This window comes from Protopterus annectens, chromosome 6.part0 (genome assembly GCF_019279795.1).
Source record: "Protopterus annectens isolate FY-2018-M chromosome 6.part0, PAN1.0, whole genome shotgun sequence".
Taxonomy (NCBI): Eukaryota; Metazoa; Chordata; order Ceratodontiformes; family Protopteridae; genus Protopterus; species Protopterus annectens.
Genome location: NC_056737.1, coordinates 449,685,915 through 449,712,006, shown reverse-complemented (window position 1 = coordinate 449,712,006; position 26,092 = coordinate 449,685,915).

Here is a 26,092-nt window from a genome sequence, read left to right as displayed (position 1 = left end):
TTATCAATATTCAGATAGGGACCATTATCATTTAACCATGATTGTGTATCCTCTAAGTATGCATTTAGTGTCAGTGTGTCATTCTGATTAATAATTAGTCTAACTTTTATGTCTTCTGCAGACTTTGGAATCTATTGTTTGCAACTTGAGGGTAAAAGAGACAAAACAAAGGTAAATTAAATAGGGCCCGGTACCAAGTCCTGTGTGACCCCAGTGCAGACTGAGGCCCAGGGAGAGGCCTGACCCTGGTGATCATTCTGTCTTCATCCATGAAGCCAATTCTGATTCCTTATGTGAGTTTACTACCCTGCATTTTTGAAGCATTTAATGATAAGATCATGAGAAATACTAAAAACTTCTTTTGCTATATCTAACTAAATAACTGACATCCCAGAATCCTAGCTAGCAATTCTAGTGCGCTGTGCCTTTCCCCAATCTGGCACCCCTCAAATTTAAGTTGAAGATCACTAAAAGTTCCTCAAAAACATCAGTGGGAGAATGTATTTTTTTAAACTATGCAGCTTCCTGCAGTTTATAACACACACAAAGTACTAAAGTGCTTCAGCACTGACTGCTAACGATATAACAGCCATGAAACTCCAAAGCTTTAAGGCCATCTTCCATGCACTCAATTGATTAAGTAACTAAAGAAAAACAGTGGATTGGACACCAAGCCCTTCAGAGCTTTTATGCCAATTGAGAGAGAGAGAGAGAGAGAGAGAGGCTAGAACCTTGAAAAAGTCAATGCTAGGAATAAACAAAAAGGTCCTCACCCTGGCAAACAAACATACCAAAACAGGGGGCAGAAGGAAGGAGTGGCTACTGCAGCAGCGGTTATTCAAACATCTTCTGTTCCAGTAAATTTACTTACAGAACTGTACTATGCTTATCATATTGATTAATGCTGTAGTAGCCTTATAGCTTATGCTGACTAGGAGGATAAAGAATGAGAGTCCAGAAGCCCCAGGAGAATTGTCCTACCAATGTCTGAAAGGCAACTAGTTTGTAATGCTTTGTAAAGGTATGTACAGATGACAAAGTTGCTGCTCCCTCCAGAATATAACACTTCCCAAAATAGCCACAGGTGAAGCAAAAAGCCTTGGTAGATTGAGCCTTGACTCTTGTTGTGGTGGATATAACAAAAGGTAATGGCATGAGACAATCATTTGGAAATAGTCTGCTTTGACACAGGTTGTCCTTTCTTCCTACCCATACCTCTCAACCTCATAGAGCAAGAAATCTGGACAAAGCCACATCTAATGGGGGGACAAAGGCCCCAAAAAGGGACACTTTTTAAATATTGCTCTTACAAACTTAGAAGGTTGATAGAATACCAGTTTTTGCATTAGCATGAATTTCCTGAAGGATATTAAGTCAGAAAATCAGATGTACATCATTATTTTCTGACTTCAGTCTTCAATGATTTGTCAGTAATTTGCCAGAATTTTATGAGAAACAGACCAAAAATATGAATCAAAAATCTGGACATTCTGTGAAAATCTGGATAGTTGAGAGCTATCTCCCTAGCTTCAGAAGACATGAACATCTGATCACAGTTCCTGAAAGTTTTAGTTTTATCAAGATAATATCCTTTCTCCCTCATTTTTAGGTTCTGGAAAGAAGACAGGGAGATGGATAGTTTGGTTCAAAGTAAACTTGGACACCACTTTAGTCATAAATAAAGGATTAGTTCTTAAAGAAGCCCTGTCTTTGTGGATAATGAGATATGGTTGACTCACCATAAGAGTTTGCATCTTAGATACTCCTCTTACAGAAGTGAGGAGTAATCAGCAAAACTGCTTTCCATGTTAAGAACCTCAAGTCAGCCTGATGAGTTGTTCAACTGGAGCAAGACAGAATTAAGGTCCAAAGGAGGAGCCACCTGTTTTGTAGGAGGCTTGGTATGTAACCCCCCCTCCTTTCAAAATTATTTTCACTTGAGAATTCACTGAAAGAATAAGATCCATGGGCAGGCATGCTGAAAGGCCAACAAGTGTACCTTGAAGGAGGAGTAACTCTCACAAAATAATGTATAACCAGAGAAATACTAGGAAGGGTCCTGCTTATTGTTTTGGTACCAACTAGAACATCTTTTCAATTTACTAATATATGATTTTGTAGTAGCAGGTTTTTCTTGCCCCCATTAATACCTGCTGTACCTCCTCAGAAAACAAAAGGTATCTGAAAAGTATTAAGAATCTGTATAATTCAGGCGATTAGTTGCAGTTGTTTGGAGCTGGTATATATCACACACTCCCTGTCTTCTGTGAGAAAATTCAGTCTGTGAGAAATCTTATGATAAATGTCCTTGGCCATTTTCAGTAGAAAGGAGACCACTGCTACCTGGGCCAGAAGGAAATCACCACAACAATATTTACAGAGTCCTGAATCTTTAGAATGACACTGGATATTAGTGGAAAGGGTGGAAAAGCACGTTAGAAAATTCCTGTCCAAGGAAAATAATCTGTTTTCAAGGCCTTCTTGCATGGAATCTTGGAACAGAATTTTTCCAGTTGATTGTTGTGACTGAAAAACATCTGTCTGAGCTGTTCCCACAACTGGATCAATCCCTGACAGACTCTGATGTAATTTCCATTTGTGACAATCTGTTCTGGTTCTGCTCAGCTTGTTGGCCTCACAGTCTTGCTCTAATGGTATTTAAGAAGCCTGCGGCATGTGATTGTGCTGAAATGCTAGGTCCCAAGCTACCATGGCTAGTCTGTATAGAGATTAAGATTTGTTTTCTCCCTGTTTGTTTATGTATCACATCGCTGTGGTGTTGTCTGTAAACACTTGTAATGGTCTTGAGTACCATACATAACTGAAAATTTTGAGAGGATTTTTGCCTGTCAACATTACTTTTATGTTTATGTGTTTTAGCCTGCCTCTTCTGATTGAAAGATCCTTCAGTTTTATCCCCACAGAGACTGACTGCTTCCCGAGCAAAGTCTGAGCTGTCTTTTGTTACAAATTATGCCGGAGGTGGAATGGAAAATGGGACACCTGAAGTGAGATAAAATTAGTTTCTCCACCGAAGAATTTCTCTTCTTACAAACCCCAAAACTGGAATCTCACTTGTCAGGAGATGTTAATGGTGGGCCCATCCTGATTTTATGCACCATTACATTTTTTTCTCATGTGGAGTCTTACTAGAGAACTCATCATAATCATAGATACCATGAGAACTTGTATGCTTGGAAATTCACTTGTTGGGAAATTCTCTGGCTGAGACAGTACTCTGAGTGGAAAAACTCAGGAATAGATCTAGATACAGATCTACTTTTTTCAGTGGAAAAAAAGCTCTTTGAACGGAGGTATCTAGGAGACACATGAGGAAGACAGTCCTGTTGGAAAGAGTTAAACAAGACTTTTGGATGCTCTCCTGAAACCCAGTCTGGACAGGAGGCCCCTTATCTAAGTGAGAGATTCCTGACTCTTTAAAAAAGACTGTGAAAAGATAAGTAAGTCATCTAATAAGGAAAATGTGAATATCTTGCAGTCTGCAGTAGGCGATTGCTAGAACTAGACACTTTGTAAATACCCTTGGAGTAGTGAATAACCCAAAGTGTAATGCAGAGAACTGAAAGTGCGATCCAGACCCTGAAAACCTTAAGAAATGTCTGAGTTTTGGATCTATAGGAATGTAGGTATAAGCACCTTGAAAACCACTCTAAACACTTAGCCCAGCTCCCCAAAATAAAACAGTGCATCTTTTAACAAGAAAAAATAGTTTAAACGTACTTTTTACTTTTATGTAAATAAAGTTATTAAAATGACACTCATTAATAAATTACTAAATGTAATGTGACAGTCTACAAAAACACTTTTTTCCTAGCTTAAATTTATAAATTTCCCATACAAAGTTCAGTTTCTGTAATAAAATTAAGAAATGCTTTTTCACTAAAAAGAATGTATCTGCCCAGCAATTGGAGAACGTGAGAGGAAAACTGATCCTCAAAAGTCTGCAAGAGGAGCACTCTTCAGTGATAGAAAAGCTCTGAAGGGCTTGGTGCCCAAATATCCTTTTTCTTCAGCTCTTTTCAAGATGGTTAATGCTTTGTATGTGTGGAAGGTACCCTTAAAGCTTTGGAAGCTGGCTGGCTGTTATGTCCATAGCACAATATAACACATATGGCTAAGGCTACTGCAGCAGTAATGAGTACAATAAACATGTCATATTACTGGATACTTCTCCCCCCTGAACAGACCAGGCTAAGTCCAAGGCAAGTCCCATTAACTGGGAAAACTACTCGTGTACCAACTCTTTTACTCAACATTTTCTGGAATTCATCAATTCCAACACCTTGGATCAACTTATCCACACCCCCACCAGGGGCAGCAATATCCTAGACCTGGTCATCAACCAACATGGGTGACTGGTGTTCCACACCAGAGGTCATCTCCTCGTTGGTCAGATCCAACCACAAGCTAATCAACCTAGACATTCACATCCCTCTCCCACCACCCCCATTAGGAAAACAACCGTAAAATTCCTCCAAAGCCAACTTCATGCTAATTAAAACAGAAGTGGCAAACTTCACGACACCCATGCAGATGGACAATGGAGGTACGACTGCTGAATCCTACACAAATGCACTTTATAAGCACTTACATGAGTATATGGATCATGCTATCCCTAACAGAGCCAAGATGCTATCCTCCAAAAAAGGAAGCCGATCTGGTGGTCTTCTGCCATAAACAAACTCTACAGCAGAAGAAAGAAACTGTTACAAAAAAGAGTAAAATCCCACAAATGGAGGAACTCCCTGGTCAGCCTCAGTAAGAAGCTGAGATCCCTCATAAAATCCACCAAAGCTAGTTATGAAAACAAAATTGCCACTGATTCTAAAGACAACCACAAAGCATTCAATAGCTATGTTAAGAATCTCAATGGCAACACTCAGATCTGCTCTGAGTTACAGCACAATGACACTAAATATACAAAACCAACTGATATTGCCAACAACCTGGCAGATAGGTTCAGTGCTAACTTTACCCCCATCTCACCCCCTAAAGGGCCCATCTTTATACCGGAAAAATGCAAAGTTCCTGTAATCATGGCTGCACAGGTAAAAACCTCACTCTCCAAAGCCAAGAACACAGCATCCATGGGACCTGATAACATCCCAGGCTGCCTTCTACATGAACTACAGAATGAACTGGCACCCCACCTAAGTACCATGTTCAATTATAGCCTCACCTCAGGCTTTGTGCCCATTGAATGGCACACTGTGATGGTTATCTCACTCCACAAAGGGGGGGCCACAACAGATCCCAGGAACTACCGTCCCATTAGCCTGATGAGCCTGATTTGCAAGGCCATGTTACGTATCATCATGGAACTCATAAACAAAGACATTGGAGATCTCCAAACTCTGGACCCCACACAGTTCGGGTTTTTAAAAGGAAGATCATGTCTCCTAAACCTGATAGACTTCTTTAAAGCACTCACCAAAGCCATAGATGAGGGTAAGGTGGTTCACACAGCCTATCTAGATCTCGCCAAGGCGCTCAACACCATCCCCCACTCTGGAATTATAGATAAACTCACTAAACTAGGTATAAATCCCTATGTCACAAGATGGGTTGCCAATGAAAGTAGCAGACTCCAAATCAAACTTCAGACAAGTGACAAGTGGAGTATCTCAGGGTACAGTTCTGAGTCCTCTCCTGTTTGGTATCTACTTCTCTGAAGTACAGGCTAATGCAGAAGGTCTTTGGCTAACTAAATTCGCAGATGACTGCAAACTCGGAGCCATAATCGAAACTCCTAATGATGTGGACATCCTACAAAAGGGCCTCACTGAGACAGATGCCTTTTGTCAAAGCCATGGTCTCAAGCTCTGTGCCAAAAAATGCATTGTCATCCCCACTGGTAAAAACTCTGTACCCATGAAATACCACATAGGCGGTAGTCTACTTAACACCAAAAGTGTGATAAGAGACCTTGGGACGCAGGTGGACAGTAGACTCTCCTTTGATAATCACATCACCACAGTGGTCAGGAAATCCTTCTACGTGGCACACCTCATCACAAAAGGTTTCTCGTCCAGAAAAAAAGAGGTCATTGTTTCCCTCTACTTATCACTCATTAGACCCATTATAGAGTACAATGCCCCTTTTGGTATGTACCTCACAAGACATCTACAACAACTGGAAAGGCCGCAGAAGTACCTCACAAAGAGGATTACTAGCCTCAAACAGATGCCCTATGCAGACCGTCTAAAAAAACTCCAGCTTTACTCCATCGCATATTGCCTACTCAGAGGCGATCTTTGCCTAACATACAAAGCTATGTCAAACCCAGAGCTGTTGGACATGCTCCACTTAAAGGAATCCCAATCCCTCCGAGCTACACGCTCTAGGGACCTAAACCTTGTCACCACAATAAACAGAACATGCTGGAGGGATAGATTCCTTTCCCAGAGACTTCCCATTCTCTGGAACAGACTACCTATCTATGTCAAATAGAGCTCCTTATTAGCAGTCTTCAAGAAAAAACTTGATGATTGGATGGGTAATAAGAAATTCACCCCAGGGGTTCACTTCTGTGGTTCTGCTTGACAGGGGCACAGGAAAATAATTATCTTGGGTGGCGAAAGCCAGGGTACCTTTTTGGCTAGGCTTGTATAGGCCCTAGGGCCAATAACCTAGTACCTACCTATGAACCTATGAACCTATGGCTTATGCATCTTCCTGCATGAAAATCCTTGTCTGTAGTCAGGACTAGCTAGTACAAGGGGTTCATCCACTCAAGGCCTCATTCAGTTTCTGGCAAGCCTTTGCTCAAGGCAATGTCTAGATAACCAAAGTATCATAAAAATGAACACAACTGTCATGGCTAAAAGGAGCATAATTTATTAGCAAAAAATATAGCACTTTCATGCTCAGTGGGACCTTTTCAGTGTAAAAGTGCTTATGTTTTTTTCCCTAATAAATTATTGTCCTTCTAACCATAACAGTTGTGTTCATTTTTATGATACTTTGACTTCAGTTTGGACTGAACAAGTCTTTGTTTGTGCATATAGTGTTGGTTCAATGTTTAGATAATGTTAGCTGGCCTGTTGTTTTTTTTTTTTTTTAGGTAAGGTCCTTGAGATGAGAAGCTATGATTCTAGAATGAAGACAAACATTCTGTAATAACTCATTGTCATGAGGAGTGCCCTCATTTGATTGCTGGTAACATGGGTAGGCCATGTCTGTGTAACTTCCACTTTTACAGGCTGTGGCCAGATTTTGCAGTCACTAATCCAATGACCAAGTAATTTCTAACCTACATTTCCTTGAATGAATATTCAGACTAACCCTTTCAAATCTGTTCAGCACTTCTCTGACATCTTACACATGCTCCTTCCAGGATTGCTTAAAAGGTAGGCCATATTCTTTAGCTTCTGGTATGGTGTTATCTGCCAGCCTTTAGAAAGTTGTTAAGGCAATTTTCATCTCAAAAGGCATTTTGGTAAATTACTATGAACCCCACAGGGTGATAAAAGGTGAGTTTTCACTTGCTTCACACATCAAGGTTAGCTGCTAGTAGCCCTTAGTCAAGTCAGTACAGATCAAATGCTTAGCCCTACCCAGGGCTGGATCCAGCACAATGTGACTTAGGCAGCTGCCTATGGCCCGGTAATAACTGAGAGGCCTGTAAACATTACCAGACAAAAAAAAAAAATAGGCTTCTCATCAACCCCATTGCCACTCAGCTTAGCTAGTCATTTTTGGTATCCAGGAAGTATCACTCATGGGCTTGTCAGTCGCCCTGCTAGACAGGGGTCCAGGGAAGTAAATATTGTGAGAAGAAATATCCAGGGAATTGTTATGGCTAGGCTTGTATAGGCCCTAGGGCTGATAGCCTAGTACCAACCTATCAACCTATGAACCTGTATGTACAGCCAGTGAGAGACAGGCTTTGTGGAGCTTCAACGTGAATGGGCATGGAAGTGTGAGGGCTTCAAAAGACTACTTCTTGAGGCATGGATTGTATTTGCCTTGTATTTTTATGCTTTAAAGTACTGGGACTGAAAGCTTCAAAGGTATTCCAGCTGACACGGCTTCCAAGTGTTGCATTTTTACATCATCCAATGTTACTGATTGTGTGTGGTGTCCAAGTGTTGTATTTTTACAGTATTAAAGTGGATGCAAAGTTACAGTATTTGTATGCATTTAAAAGTGGCTTGTGGCTTCCATTTCAAGAGCTTTAAGGAGAGAAAGCAAAGTTGAGACTGATAAAATGTAATGCGAGAAGATGAATACAAAAGAGATGAGAATACAGTGCAGTGTAGTTTATGTGTCTTGAGAATGCCTCAGACACAAAGAAGAACATCAGTCTGTGTAGCAGCAGTATAGTCTAAGCCACAATAAGCAACATTTTGCTGTGTAATTCTTGACTCTGGTCCTCTTTTGCATTAAAATGTAACTAGAACAAATGCTTACTCAAATTTATTTTAAATTAATTACCTTAAAGTGCTGTTACAAGGTATCCCATGTTGTTCAAATTGCCTGAAAATATTTTATTTAATTTATACATGGCAGTTGCTGGGGGAGGGTAAGTTCAGAATTATACACATAGTTTCTATGAACTGTGAGCTAACTGACATACACTGTTTTCACTACAATGATGTACATATGCATGGTTGTTTTGACTATTATGTTATATTCTCAGACATCTCTATGGTTCCATGGTTAGTGCTGTTACTTCACATGGATTGGTTCTCTGATGTGGTTCTCAACTAGGAGCCTTGTGTGTAGAGTTTGCATATCTTTTCTCTGCCCGTGTAGGTTGCTATCAGGCCCTCAGGTTTCATCCCAAAGACATGCTGTAGGTGAATTGGTTGTCAGCCAAACTGGCCATAGGTTTTACTGTGTGTGTGTGTGTGTGTGTGTGTGTGTGTGTGTGTGTGTGTGTGTGTGTGTGTGTGTGTGTGTGTGTGTGTGTGTGTGTGTGTGTGTGTGTGTGTGTGTGTGTGTGCGCGTCCTATCAGGTCGCAGTGTGCTAAGCCACCGAGAATTGTGTACATCAACAATTCCAGTAATGCCAGTCATTACAGTTTCATAATTATTTTTCAGAAAATACACTTATGCCCTATCTCGTTCTTATTGGTTTTTTAGATTGTTAACCTAGGAGCATGGTTTGGTTAATTGACTTGCTCAGAGTCTCACACTAGGCACATGGAAGTAGAAAGAATCAAACTTCCTACCTTTGATGATAGAAAGTAGCTCATTAGGAACTTGGAGCTTTAATCCAATGAACTAACTGACAGACCTTTATTAACTCCTCTCTTGTGATTCATGGAGTATTATAGTCAGTCAGTAATGCCAGCCATTACAGTTTCAGTATTATGGTTCAGAAAATCCATGCTCTTGCAAAACTTGCTATTCTGTTAACATTTTAAGTTAATTAGACTCATCTAGTACTTACGGCCATGAGATGTTAATGAAATGCTTCCTGTATTCAAAACCAAGGGAGTTGAATCCTTCCACCATCATTTGCTTAATGTGTGACTTTGAGCAAGTCACTTAAACACTACTCCTCTGTTGCCCCTGAAAATAGATATTCTTTTAAGGGCATTTACCTGATTAACAAATAGATAAAACAAAATAATATTAAAAATTTGCTCCTTTTGGGCTTTTGTCTCCTCATTATTTTTAGTTTTGTTCAGAATTCCTGAGCAAAGAAGCTGAGAAGTATTTTGATGTGTTCCTTGTAAAATATGTGCCTTTCTGGCAAACTGCTATGGAATGCAGTCAGTAGACAATGACAGGGATTTGAGTTTCAGCCTTTGTGTCCTTCAGAAAATGGTTGCTAATGCAAAACATGTTATTCAAACAACTCTCTGGGTATATAAAGCAAAATACTTAAAATATGTCCCCAATTTTTGAGTGTCTGACTCTGATTCTTGACATAAGCATTTGGGAGGGCAGGGTGGTGCAGTGGTTTGCACAGTATGGGTATAACAGTAGTGAGGTGAAATACACTTTGTCATTATTTATATATTTACTAATTCACTTTATCACAAGGGGCTGTGATTGATGGTCATGTGTGTGTGTGTGTGTGTGTGTGTGTGTGTGTGTGTGTGTGTGTGTGTGTGCGCGTGTGTGCTCGTATGTGCGCGTGTGTGCGCGTGTGTGCGTGTGTGTGCATGTGTGCTTGTGCACGTGTGTGTGTGCGCTTGTGCGCGTGTGCGCATGTGCGCATGTGTGTGTGTGTGTGTGTGTGTGTGTGTGTGTGTGTGTGTGTGTGTGTGTGTGTGTGTGTGTGTGTGTGTGTGTGTGCTTGCACGTGTGTGTGTGTGTGTGTGTGTGTGTGTGTGTGTGTGTGTGTGTGTGTGTGTGTGTGTGTGTAAATACTTAGTTCCTGCATTCCATAGTAGTTATAGTGTAAAGGAAGGAATTGATTGTAATAAATAGGGGCTTTGTCATATCAGCCATTTTCTTTGGGCTCAATCTTTATTTTCTTTGTTTTGTTGACTGTTACCAGTGTGCTTATTATTTGGCTGGACAGCATAAAGTCTGTCAGTTTATTTTAAACTATTGCCTATGGATGTATTTTTTATTTAACTTGTTTCTTCAGGCACATAGGTGTGCAGTACATTGTGTTGGGCTATAACAGTTTGTCGATCAGTTAATGCAGATGAGTAAGGCTACAATCTTCTAATAAGCTGATTCCTGCAGTGCAGGGTTGGATTCCTTCAGCCATCATTGGTCTAGTGTGTAAGTCCAAGTAAGTTATTTCACTAGGCAATGTTCCTGAGCTGCCCCTGGGAAGGAACACTTGTGTCCAGTCAGTTGTTCTACGCTGTTAGCAAATTCTTTACACATTTGCTTTGACTTCCAGTACTCTTCTGCTGTCTTCTGATTAGTACTTCATTATATGTTATTTGACTTTGAATACCAACATACCTTTTGTAGTTTAAAAGATTGCCAAATGCATGTTCAATAAATTTGAGTTTCAAAGGAAGAGAAGTTTACTGTTGCTCATGCTAAGTCTATTTTCCCTGTGAGAGTGGTTTGTTTTGTTCATCGTGTCACAAGTGTTTTTGTTTTAAAAGTGTTAATAAAAAGTTTTAAATTAAATCCAAATGTCTATGATCATTGTAAAAGTAAAGAAGAAAGTAGAATGCACATTGACAGGTTTAGAGTATGATAATTGGGGAGAAATAGCCAAGTAAATGCTAGTAAGTAAAATCTTTGGAATAGGCTACCAATTCATGTGAAACAAAGTACCTCTATGACACTGTTCAAGAGGAACCTGAACAAGTGGATGGGGCACTGTAAATTCTTGCCAGGGATAGTGCCCACAACCCTCCTGGACATAGACAGTCATTACTAAATGCAATCCTGGGTATTGACTAGCATTTCTATGGCATTACACTGGGATGAAATGGCTAGGCTTGAAAGAACCTTTGGATCGATAGCCTAGCAAACTCCTATGATCCAATGATCCTATATTGGTATGGTTGTGGGAGGGAGGGGCTGATCCATTACCCTGCCTAGTGTCACCCATGTGACCATGATCTGGCTTTGGCCTTATGCTGCTGCTCTAAAGTATCTTTTTCCTGGATATGGGATGCACATCTGTTGTGAGTGACTATCTAGTGTACTACAGTCAATGTAAAGCCTGGTCCTCCCATTTTTTTAGCTCCAGTACTACCAGTGAGACCCTAGGATTCTGGGATTACCTTCAAAGTCAGTATTTCCTGCAGTTTCTCACTTGCTTTTGGTGAAAGGTGCTCAGATATCTTTCATGTAGTCACTCCTCCTGAAATTCTTGCTCAAGCTTACATTCATTTGCAGCATCAGTCTCTCTTTTTGTTCTTTCCCTTTCTTTCTGCTCTTCTCTTTGTACTTGGAGCTGTTTCATTCTTTCACTGCCTCAGCCTCCAGGTATTTCATTAATAGCTTCAATCTCTGTAACTCATGTTGCATTTTGAAGTCATCTAGGTATGGATTGAGTTCATTTCTTGCATGTTTATCACTTATAGCCATTACCAACCTGAACAGGATCAGATAAATGAAAATTAGCTAAAGCTGAGTTGGCTGTCAACTCATCCTTGGTCACGCTGGCAAGTTGAATTACTTTTGATTTGTATTCTTTAGTCATCTGTGACACCAGCATTTTTGACATTTCACAGAGTGTGTTTTTGTTAGTTTCCTAACTTTCGTGGCTGAAAAATATAACAGCTTTTCTGCAAGGTATGCTGCTGTATATTTACCTTTTAGTTGCACATACTTTTGGTGAGAAAGCAGTATTACAAGCTATACAAGTCCAGTTCACAATATATCTACATTACTATAAACTAACTGTATGTGACAAGCATGTGCACATATTCCAACCATTGCCACCAGTTTATATGTGATAGGCGGGGGCTACGGCCTCTCAGTCCACACTACTTCTGGCCAATTATATGCAAGGTGAAGTTGACCTTAAGACCATACAGAAAAGGCATATTGCTCTCTTGGGTAATAATCAACATTTGCTGCACTAAAGTAAGTTTCACACTGACCAGCTACAGACTCAGAGTAGGTCAATCATGCCCCAGAATCGCAACCACCTTGCTGGTAGCCCAGTGCTTTCCATTGCTAACTTACCAACACTTACTAAAACTTGTTCATTATTTTCCATACACACACACACACACACACACACACACACACACACACACACACACACACACACACACACACACAAACACACACAGATGGACATGGATGTATGCACACAAACACACTCACACACTTACTGCTTTCCAAGACACATTTATGTTATATCTGCAATGAGATCACCCCCTTCCTAACTTCATTGTAAAAGCAGTCACCATATAGACCAGTCTGTCACACAAAGATCACAATTACTGTTAATCTTTAAAAGAAGCCAGACATTAAATGTGGTTAAGTAGACAAAAAAACCTAAGTAGCCACTCTTCAAAAGAAGAATGGTAACAGCTGAAATGTATACATACATGCCCTTATACTAATAGCTAAACTTCTAGCAACAAGCTTTTCAAATTAAACTAATATAATTCTTTACTTGAAATAAATACAATTAAATAATACCCTTATAGTAATAAACTACCAGCAACAAGCATTTGAAATTTAATGACATTCTTTATTTGAAGTAAACAAAAATTAAGTATTTACTGTATAAAAGGTACTATATCAGCAGATGTACACTTGTATAACAAAATGGAAAATGTGGTTTAACAGAAAATGGCACATAGAAGAATACAGTTAGCTTCTCTAGTACCCTTATCTAGGATGCCTTCCAAATAGCATGAAATATGATCTATCAGGTCTTCTGGAATTGCTATTTGACTATAGCCTCCTTTGTGCCTCATGAATGGAGAACAGCAACAGTCATTCCTTTGCATAAAGGTGGGTTGTCTACAGATTCTAGAAACTACAGACCCATAAGTCTCACTAGTCTTGTATGCAAAGCCATATAAAGAATTATCATGGACATGATCAATAATGATATTGTAAACCTCCAGACATTGGAGCCAACCTAGTTTAGTTTCATCAAGGGCAGTCATACCTACTCAGCCTGGTGGATTTCATTGAGAAGGTCACCAAAGCAGTGGATGAGAGCAGAATGGATAACACTGCCTACCTTGACCTGGCCAAGTCATTTGACACCATACCCCTCTCAGGCATTGTTGACAAACTCAAGAGGCTAGGTACAAACCCATATGTCACCCAGTGGATATCCAACTGGCTCACAGGCAGGACCCAGGAACTTGAAATTGCAGGGTCCACCTCTACAAAGAGGCCTGCCACAAGTGGAGTTCCTTGGACCACTCCTTTTTGTCATTTACTTCTCTAGGTGAATTTCAATAGTCTCTGGCTGACTATATTTAAAAAGGATTGCAGATTAGGAGCTGTCATTCAATCCCACACTGATACAAATATTCTCCAGGAAGGTTTGAAACAGATAAACAACTGATTTCAGAACAATGGACTAAAACTAAATGCCCAGAAATGCATAATAGTATCCTTCGAGAAGTCATCCACCTCTGGTAATTATCATATTAACAACATACCCCTTATAGTTAACCCAGTAATTAGGGACTTAAGTGTACACATAGACAGTAATCTAGCCTTTGACCATCACTTGTCTACAGTAGTGAGGAAATCATTCTATGTTGCGCAACTTATAAACAAAGGTATGGCATCTATGTCCAAGGTAATCATTGTTCCACTGTATTTGGCATTTGTCAGACCTATCATTGAATACAGTGTTCCTTTTGGTATGTAACAAACCAGACATATCCAACAATTCGAACATACTCAGGGGTTCCTCACTGAAAGAATACAGGGTGTAAGTAAAATGTCCTATGCAAACCACCTCAAATCCCTATCCCCATATTCTGTCTCCTACAGGCTGTTAAGGAGAGCTCTATGCCTGGCATGCAGGGTATTGTTAGACCTCACTCTGATGGACCTCCTGCATATCCACAAAACAAATAGCACCAGAATTACCCTTTCTGAAAACTTAAATCTTGCCTGTGTATAAATTGGACCTGCTGAAGAGGCAGGTATGTACCCCAGAGACTACCCTGTCTCTGGAACAGGCTTCCCATCCATGTAAAGAAGAGTTCCTCCCTAAATTCAAGTGTAACTGGGACAATTGGATGGGAAACAGGAAATTCATCCCTGGCTTGGCACCTATATCTGTAATGGACACAGGCAACCTGTAAATGGTTCATCTCCCAGGTTCCTGCTTGTGAATATTTAATCTCCCTAGCCCCTGCTTACACTTATCAAGGGGTACCAGAACTTGTCAGAGATTTAGGATGCATGGCTAGGCTTAAAAGACCCTTGTGATCATTAGCCTAGTAAACACCTATGACTGCACAGCTACCAGAAGTTAAATATTTTACTGAATTCTATCTGTTCCAGACTTGAATGTCCGAACAGGAATTGAATTTCTCACCGGTAACATATGCAAGGGTTGAGGTTTTGTTTCAAAGATAAAGGCTACTGTGTACATTTCAACAGCAAGACACATACTCTCTGATTAAAAAGACTTGCATATTCTGTATTCCTTGTTTGGCTTTAATTTTGAATGTAAAATTTCCTGTTTCTATAACACATAACTTTGGAGTGCTATAGTGGATAGAGTTCAAACAAGAAAATGCATCCTTTGATCTGGAGTAATATTTCAAGAAAGACTTAGCTTTAAGTCCTACAAATATGTGCATATTTGGAATGTCAGTTTGAATTTAACAGCTTTGCTGAAGTTCCACTGAAACATGCTCATGGTTCATATGTTTACATTCTGTACACACTGCATGCTGTAGGTTTACTGACAACAGGTACAATTTTAGTGAACAAACTTACATTTAATTTGGCTTAAAAGAGTTTGTCCACACTTCCCATATGTTTTTTTTTTACTGAAAGATAACTAAAGTTTCACTCAGAATGCCAAAGCCCCTTTCACTAATTTCTTCTTACTACACAGATTCACTACCAACCCTTCATCCTTCTAGTTCCTTGCTCACTCAGGTGTATCCAGTATGTAGTACATTAGTTCTAGTCTCCAGTCTCCACTTTCCTTTCTCTCCGTTCTTCACCACAAGCAATCAGAATTGCCATTCTTCCTCAACCTCCTTCTTATATATTTTCTGCTATATCCAGTCATACTCCTTTGATAAACTTTAACCCACTAAACTGCTGTCACCTGTGCAAATGATTTGTTCCCTCTAATCAATATCTCAGGCATGTGTTCTCCTCACTCAGTTCTCCTTCCTTTTATTTAGCATGACTTTTGCATTACTTGCATAACTTGTTCTACATATCAAACACTGTCACCATGTTCTTCAAACCCACAAATATATCCCAAGACCACAATAATGCCAGGCTTTCCTATTAGACATCACCATCTTTTATCTAAATCTTCCCCACTCTTCTTTTTCCCCATTTCATTGCTTGGCCCCAGCTCCTTGAACATCCTTTGTACCCTCCTTTCATGGTTTTCTTACCAGGATTTAGCTCCAATCACATGTTCTTTAACTATTTCCTTTTCTTCTCCATCCTCTGTCATATCATCTTGTTATTCCACTCATATTGCAGCCATGGTCACTTTTGATAGTAAACTCCCTTTCCAGCTTTTCAGATTCCCTAAAGTCCATTCTTGTATCTTTTGAAAGAGTTCTTTAAAATGAATAAACACCCTACTCATTGACCTTTTTGGGATGCTTCCCCTTAGGTATTAACAATCCCCTCTCATGTTTCCACCCCCACCCCTATATAGCAGCTACCAAAGCTTAAACCTCCACCAGATCAACCTCTGATCTTTTTAAATCATTTTATATCACTTTCTCAAAACTTCAAAAATGTAGCTCCTTTTCCCACCTAAACATTCTTTTTTTCTTTTTCTCACTACTTTCCACTCATCCGTGCAATATCTTTAGGTCACTAACCAATTATCATATCTTCTGCCACAATGCATCAGGCAAAAACAGCAATTGCCATGCTCCTACTCTCTTAACTACCATTGGCTCTGCTTTGCTATCCAGATTCTCCTCTCATTGCAGACATACCTATTGCATGTCATGATTTACTTTAATGGACTGTTTCCATGCTGTATACCCACATGCCATAAACATAAAAGACCACTGGCAATATCATAACCGTTCCCTCTTCAATCTCCTTCCAGTGCTCCACAATTACTACCACTACTACCCAACATCATCTACATTTTGGATTAAGTCTTCTCAGCTTTTACACTTGGGAATTCCTTCACTCCTAAACAATTCATTCCTACAAAAAGCAGGAACTATTATGATATTCCCTGAATGAGACCATGACCATGTTTCTATCTTAGACTCCTCAAATGTATCCACCGCTCACAGATATATGCCTCCCATATCCTATTCATTAGAAATGGTAAAACCACTCCTCATCTCCCTTCTCCACCAACTTTCTCAGACACTCTATAACCATCTGAGTCAATACTTTAATATAAGAATAAACTGGGCGATATGGGGCAGCCTTTGACTAACCCCCATTGTGACTTAAAATTTAATATCAAATGCTCTATCAGTGACTTCCCTCTGATAAACATAGCCTGCCTTAACTCTCCCATGTCAGCTAATGACCCCATCTAGTCCAGCAGCTAATAATCTAGCAAACACATTCACATCTGTGTTATGTACTGATAATGGTTTAGAATTTGTTGGAGCCATCTGCTTCTCTTTCCCTTCCCCTTTTAGTAAAATCAGTTCCATACCCCCTCCATCATCCTTGGTGATATTCCTGTATACTGGGTCTAGGTTTGGATAATGCTTTAACAACTTCTGTCAATTGCATCTGCAGTCTATGTGCCCAAGGAAACATAACACTTTAATAGCAGATACCCACCTGATATCTTTATCATTTATTTATTTAAAATTGTTAAACAAATACATTGGTTAACAGAACCTTTTCAAATGTAATCTAGGAAGTTGTGGTGCTACAAAACATTCAATTCACAAAGCACACGTAGGTAACTTTGTAATCCATAGTAAATTACAGTATTTGTAGTACATCATTGTGGCAATATCCCAAAATCCCATAAGTGAAAAAAAAAAGAGATGCATACATTTGTATACAATCTTTACATATTTACATATACATGCATTTGTCTTTTCACAGAACTAAGAGGACACTATTACATTTTTGACATTAACAGTACATTACCTTAAATAATTGAAGAACTTAGATGATAGACTATTACATATACAGTTATTATGCATGTTTTTACTGACCCCTCTGTTAGGTGCAGTTGTAGTCTTTATATCTGACAATCCATAAATGTTGCCATCTTTAAACAGTATCTTTGAAGCATGTACAGGTAGATTCCTTTTTGAGATGCTGTTTCAGTTTAGATTTACAGAGCTCTCGATGTTTTCTGTCCTGACATCTGCTGAGGTGTGATACCAGGTAGCTGATCCCAGTTTTAAGAATGATCTTTCCCATTCTGTGGTTTATATTGAGATCTGCTAAGAGTTGATGATTTATCAAAAGTTCCCGTGAAGTCGTATGTTTGCTGTCTAATAAGCAATTTGTTTTTTAATGTTGGGGATTGGCTGAGTTTGATTAGTTTAAATTATTGACCCTAAATTAGGAATGTTATCCAGTTATGTATTGGTAGCCAAATAAATCACTCTGTCAGGATGCAGTGATGGGTGTTATTGCCAGTGGGTCTATATTATAATCTCAGAGGTTTAAAACTTTGAATCATTAAAGATCGAACTTTAGTGATCAAAGTCTTAAACCATCGAAACCAAAAAAAAAAAAATACTAAATTTAAAAAAAAAACTAAGCAGTGTGTAGGGAGGGGGGGCAAGCCCCCCTGCACACACACCCCTACTTAAATATACCAACTCTGAGAACACACTACATTGAAGTAAACGGAAATCCCCCCCTACGGAGATTTTCCATCTAAACTTTCGATGTAGTGCACTTTCGGTATGCTCGTGTTGACAATATCATATTAGATATTGTCAGACTTCGAGATTTTAATATAGACCCATTGCAGCATACCTCTCAACTGTCCAGATTTTCACAGAATGCCCAGGTTTTTGGCTCATATTTTTGGTCTGTGCCTCATAAAATACGTGGCTTTCTGGAAAATAGAGGATTGAAGTCTCTAAATAATGACAGACATTTGAGCTTCAGACTTTATATCATACAGAAAATGCATGCCAATACAAAAATCTATTACTATAACAACTTTTTAAGTTTATAAGAGCAATATTTAAAAATTGTCCCTATTTGTTACTTGTTGTCCCCCCATTATTTTTGCCTTTTCCAGATTTTTCATATGCTAAGAGGTTGAGAGGTATGACTGTCCCGACAGTAAAGTAAAACAAATCTTCAGATTTTGTTTACTGGTATCTGGAGTTTATGGGTGTTATTGCCTGAGATGAAAGGTATTATGAGGAGGCCATCTTCCGGTTTAAGCATGCGACAGTGAAAGTATTTATTTGTAAAAAATGGACCGGATAAGCGCTTTTACGTTGTAAAACCAATGGTTCTTCAGATCATTTGAATTCTATCATGGTCTGAAAAACCATTGGTTTTACAACGTGAAAGCACTTATCTGGCATGATCTGAAGAAGCATTGGTTTTACAACATGAAATCGCTTATCTGGCATGATCTGAAGAAGCGTTGGTTTTACAATGTGAAAGCACTTATCTGGTCCATTTTTACAAATAAATACTTTTACTGTGTGAAGTTGTGGTGTTCCTGCTAATTTGTATGCTTTGGATTTTCGGTTTATTTGGCCATTACCTTTATCAGTGGCTTGGTTCTTGCGTTTGCCCCAGTTTAAGTATGATCACATTTCTGGTAAGAGAGTGCTGGGCTGATGGTTAAATGAGGCAAGATAATTTGTAATACACTTTTAGTTGCCCAAGTACATTTTTTTATACTTTGTATGTTATAAATGATGGGTAAAATATTAATCCAAGATACCTTTGGTTTGGTAACCTGCTGTAAGTGATTTCTGTTGCTGTCATTAATTTGTATTACAGATATATTTTTCATTTTTTTGGTAGCGGCAAACAATATGACATTGGATTATGTTGTCGTAATAACAGTCTGTTTGGTTGTATCTATGTACAAAGTTTTGTAAAACTAACTGGATCATTTTCTGTAGGCCAACTAAGACTGGCTAGACTTTAGTAACAAAAGAACAGCGTACATTATCAAATTTAAGTTGGGAATGTCATAGGTGAGATTATGTATGAACAGAGAAAAATAACAAGGAGGCCAGGATTGATCCCTGTGAAACTCCACTGTTAAGGGTGCAGGTGCCTGAGAGCGTATTGTTGGAGTGGACTTAAAGATTTGATGTGTAGATAACTTGGAAGCCATATTAGTGCAGGGGGACTGAAGTTAAATTTACTCAGTTTTTGTAGAAGTAGATTATGGCTCATAGTTTTGAAGGACCTGGCCATGTCAATGAACACACCTCCTTTTAGAATGGATTTGTTCATGTTATTGTAGATGGTGTCTATCTATATGGACAATATACTATGAATAGAGCTGGATTTTCACTATTAGGGCAGCATAGCAGTATGGCACAGGCCGTCTGCAGTGCTGTCTCAACCATTTCAGAATCCTCAAGTTTATGGAAAATAAATTACAATATATAGTACCAGAACACCTTATTTACCAATTAGTTCTCACTGATGAAATGCATCTTTAGTCATGTATTGCTGGTGTCCCTGTTACCAGGCAGTCATTTTGTGTTCTCACTCGGCAGTGTATTACCCTGCTGAAGATCATGCAGATACATAATATAGGAAGCAACCAGTGTAACATAGTACTTATTGATTTCCTTTGTCCACATTTATGTTATTTCAGAACTAGTATATAGTAGGTGTATAGTATAGTATAGTATAGTATAGTATAGTATAGTATAGCATAGTATAGTATAGTATAGTAGGGTATAATATAGTTAAGGTGTGAAAGCATATTTTTCCCCACATGTGGCAGGGCTTGACTCCTTGCAGGTAATGCTTATTTTAGTGTCAGTTTATTTAATTTCATATTTTAATATTTTTTTTACTTCTCTTTGGGAAGTATGACAAATGGTGACAGGGTTTGCAATTCATATGGTCATTCATTTTGTGTTTTGCTACTACCCCAGAATAGGTGTAGGTTCCTACCACAAGGAGTCTTAGATTTCAATAAGCAGTGAGATGCGACCAGAGGAAACAGCCAAACAGTCCTTCCTGATTAGAATGTCTTAGGGATGAAATATATTTATTTATATATATATATATATATATATATATATATTTCAGTTAAGTGTTTTAGTTAAATTTAAAAAAAAAGGAGAGGTTATAATGGCTTTGTGTATTATACTTGTCAGACTGATGGGCATCTAATTCCCAGCACTGGTTGTTGGTCCACTGTTGTGGAGAGGGATAACAGTTGTGGTCCTCCGTTCACTCAGTATGCAATCTATTTTGAGGCTGTAGTTGAATAGTGCCTGTAGTGGTCCTGCTAAGTCAGGTTTTTGACTATTTATGAGGCAACTGGGGATATTGTTAGGGCTCATTGAAGCAGTGTTTTAGGCCTTAACGAGCACTACCAGGACCCGCACCCTTTTGATAGTTGGGGGTAGTTCTTAGAAGGGATTTCATAAGGGGTAGTGGTGGGAGGGGGTGAAGTTAGACCTACATTTTTCATTTAGAAGATTTGATTTGTTACCTTGGTCAGTGAAGGTTGTGACATTTATCACCAGTGCTGTACACTGATTTGTGCAACCTTTAAGGTTCCTTGCATAGCTGAAGAAGGAGCCTGTGATGCTATCCTGACATCATAATTGGCCTTCTTGGACCTTATTAGACCTCTTAACTTCTTGTTTAGTTGAATCAGAGGGCTCTTGTCTCTGTGAGAGTTTCTCTTTCTGATTTTGGCCATGACTTTTTTCTTTTGTTATTTATCCTCTTAAGGTTAGTATTCCTCCAGTGGAGTTTGTTTTGTCGTATTAGATATGAATTTACTTTTGGTAGGTATGGCAGTCTCAATGCAGCCATTTACATATTTGTACAGGGTTTCTGTGAACAATTTTGCATAGGGAGCTGTGCTCATGGGAGCCTTGAATTTTGACAAAGTGCCACTCAACAGGATGTAGCTAGCTTTAAAATAGTTTCTAACTTTTACTGATTTTTTTGGGTCTTCCAGGTTGATTTTTATTTTGAGGGAGACAGCTTTGTGATCTGACCTCACCAATGAGGACATGGCATGGGGTGGGGTGGGGGGGATAATGATCTCCCCTGTTGATGGGTACCAGGTCTAGTATGTTTGAGTCTCTGGTTGGAGTATGCGCTTTCTGGTCCAGGGTGTGCTGACAAAGTCCAGGAAATATTGTGTCTGTGAGTTAGAAGCAGTCTATGTTTCTCAGTCTGTAGAAGAATAGTTAAAGTCCAATACGAATAGGGTATTTGGTTGGATGTTAAACACCTCCAGTAGGTCCAGGTACAACTGTGAACTTTGTTGGTCATAGAGAATTACCTGCAGCTGGCCAGGACATGGTAGGGAAATATCCTATGTTACACCTATACATAAAGGCAGGACCTCCACTGAACTTAATAACTATAGACCCATTGCTATACTCCCCCCTGGCCAAAATTCTAAAAAAAATGCATCCATACACAGGTGCTAAAATATCTCCTAGACAACAGCATCCTGTCACCTACTCATCATGGTTTCAGACCTGCCCATAGTACCACTACAGCCCTTCTCTGCTTTACAGACACAGTAAACTTTCTTAAAAACAAAGGCCTGCAGGTGTGAACTCTTTTTTCGGATATGTCCAAAGCATTTGACACAGTCTCATGCCAGATCCTGATAAACAAACTAAACCAATATCACCTATCAAATTCCACTCTTACCTGGTTCCAACTGACAGGTACCAGGCTATGAAATGGGAAAATTCTCTCTCTCCCCAGCTGCCCATAACTATAGGAGTCTCATTGGGTTCTATCTTAGGACCACTACTGTTCAAAGTCTTCACAAACAACCTCCATACCTCCACACAGCATGCATCTGTCATTCAGTATGCAGAGGATACTACCTTAATCTGTGCTGCACAACATATTCCCACCCTCCTGCAAACAACTCAACTAGCATTCTCTGATGTTGAAAACTACCTTACCAAAGCCCAACTCATCCTCAGTCCAAAGAAAACTCAGCTTATGATTATAACCAGTTCTAACAAAAACACTGATAATAGTCAGTTCACTATCTACTCCACAAATGCCACTCCAATCATTTCAGTGGCACAGTCTAAGCTATTGGGAATGACCATAGACTCCCACCTAAAATTTGAAAGTCATCTCAACTTAACTATTTAAAAAGTACATGCCAAACTGGGATCACTCTACCATATCAAACCGTTTCTTACCAACAACACAAGATCAGCTATTGCTCACTCCCAGCTTCTATCCACCCTACTCTGTGCATCTCCCATTCTGACTAATCTCAATAAAACTGAACTAAGCAAAATGGAAGCCTGCTATAACAGAATTGCCTGCTTTGCTGCAAATTGCTCATATAGAACTCATCACTGTACTGCTTTTGGCTAGCTCCACTGCCTTGAACTGCCCAACCTCCTAACCTACAATCAGCTCTGCCTTTGTCACTCTGTCTATTACCTCCCCAATAAATGCCCTGCCCTTAAAAACCTAGTACATCACTTAGCCAAAAGGCCTCTTAGATCATCAAGCAAACTACTACTAGAAGTCACCAACAGCTATAATAGCTTTGGAAACACACTATATAGTAGTTCAGTGGCTAAAAAATGGAACTCTCTCCCCACTATCATACAAAACAGATCATCCAAAGCCTCCTTTAAAAACCATTAGGCAACATCTTAAGCAAAGTTAGCAGTGACATGACTGCTCCCCAGGCTAGTGAAAGTGGATAAGGTACACATGCTAAGCCTAGAGTACTTGATAATAGTTTTCACTCTTACTCACAAACACTGGCTAATGTACAATGTATGTACTGTACCTGTGTACAATATATGATGTATTCTACCTATGTTCCAAATTTCAGCTGTACACCACAAATCTATTAATTACCTTTATTTTTAAATGAATGTTTTCTTGTTTCTTCTCTTCACTGTAACTGTTCATGTGCTGCATGCCACTGTAAAGACATGTCTATTGTAATTTGTGTGTATACTGATCATGTCTACATATCTAAATGCATCTGCAATTATTTTTCTGTGTGGAGCCCGGGCCTCTGCTGAAAAAGGGCCTTTTCGGCTCAGTCAGACACCCCCCCGGTAAACAAATGTAAAATAAATAAAATAAATAAATAAATGTCAGTAGAGACCTGAATGTGGATGAACTCCAGAGCATAATCCTGTTTAAGTAACATTGAGATGTATTTGCTGCTAACATAAATCAAGATAAGTCTTGGTCTGAAGAAGTTCCATGAAGGGAATGAAAGCGCTTACCAGTTGGAGTTTTATGAAATAAAGTTATTTTGTGTTTTAGCCATTCATTTTTTATTATAAATCAAGACACCTCCACCACGTTAAGCCCCTGTCTGTGTTGTTCTTGGTCTGCATGTGTGAAAGGCACTGTAGCCTTGCACTGCCGGAGTACTTTCTGTGTCTTTAAACAAAGTCTCGGTAACAGCACATATGTCTACATTCTCCAGAGTGAGGAGGGCTTGTAGAGTGTGGAGTTTCTTGTTTAGACTCCTAGCATTGGGCAATAGCACCTTAAGGCTGCTTTGATTTTTTTTTCTCTTATTTTTATATGTTGGTAATTTTGTCATTTTGACATTGCTTGAAAAAGACTCTAAGTGGGTTGATAAAGGTTTAGCAAATATCCAAATACCCAGGGGGGACAGGTGCAGACCATCCTTGACAAAGCAACATGGTTTGTTAACCACTTCCTCCCATGCTGATAGAGATTGGGTTCCCCTGAAGTGATACCAGAAACCAAGCCAATTGTTAAAACCAATGATTTCCTGTTCGTACTGTGGTATCATCCTATGTGAAGGTAGGATGCTGCTGAATGCAAGGCACATACCTCTCTGTGACACAGATATAGAGAGCACCATAATGTTGTTTTGCATATAGTCTAATGAGTTTTGTCTCAGGTCATTTAGACCCACATGGTCTATAATAGAATCATATTGTTACATGTGGTGCCGTGACTTGAATGTGTGAGTGATATTCCAGATCCCGGCTCCAGATAGGCAACTAACCTTTGTCTTCTCTTTGTTCAGCCTGGTGAGAGGGGCATCTGTATCATACAATAAAATATTCTATGACAAGAACACTTTGTTCTTTGGGGACCATTGGGTGCAGACTTACATATGATGTTAGTTGTTTTTCATATATGCTTTGGTGGCTGCTGAGGTTAGGTGTAACCATTAGATGGCTTAGGAAGTCTTTGAGGTTTGGGAAGGTTTCTTTTAAGTGTCTTAGTGTAGGAAGGTCTATGTGTGTGGTGAGTGGTATTTGTGTAGGATATAGAGTGTGTGCATTCTTGACAACCATGTTAGTAAGCAAACGTTTAGCTCCCAAGAAATTCATGTATGTACATCTCTTGCATACTGTGTTAGTTTCTTTAAAGATTAAAAGATTGTCGAAGTACATGAGACAATTGCTGCCCTGTCTCAAGATGCCCATATCTACTAAGCTGGCCACTGAGACAATGTATTGTACTCTGACATCTGAATTAGGGGTGATATATTATGGTTTAGGGTTTACAGTGCCATGTCAAATAGAGTAGTCCCCTTACCACCTTTGAGGTAAAACTAGATAACTGGATTGGCAACATTAAATTCTTATCTAGTCTATCTTGTCCTGCCCTTCTTGAAGCTGTATGAAACATTTGAATTGGAGTTTTGGCTTGGCTGGTAATTGTCTGATGACTGATTGCCTAGTACTTAATATGAACATAGAAATATATGAGTTTTCCGACTATTTACACCTTACCACTTCCCACCCTTAAACCAAACCTCCTTTTTTTAGAAGGTCTATGGTAGTCAAGCCAGGGATAAATTTGAGAATACCCATCCAATTATTCAGGTCCAATTTAAAAGATACTATATCACACTGCTTGCTTTACAGTGGGAGTCTATTCCAGAGGCGGGGAAGGCACTGGGTAATGATCCTACCTCTCTAGTATGTTTTATTTATTTACTAATACATTTATTTTTAGATCCCAGTTCCTGGTATTTGTGGGGCTATTTGATTTATGGAGATACAAGAGATCCAGCACCACTGGGTCCCTAATTGCATGGAGAGCAAAGCATCGATCTTCCCCCAGCAGTTTGTAAGATGCTACATAAACTGCTTTCAGTCTTTTTTGATAGCTTAGAGTATTTCAGCCAGTGATCTTCTTACTTAGGAACCTCTGGGGTCTTTCTAGTTGCTTGATATGTCTATTGAAGTACATCCCAAAGGGGGCATTGTATTCAATAACTGGCCTAATCAATACTGAATGTGGGGGTCAATTGCCTCTATTGGTCTGGGTGGTATTCCTTTAGCAAGTTGCAGTGCTAAGCTGAAGGACTTTCTAACTACTGTTGTTGTATAATGATCAAGGGAGAGAGAATTATCAACCCAAG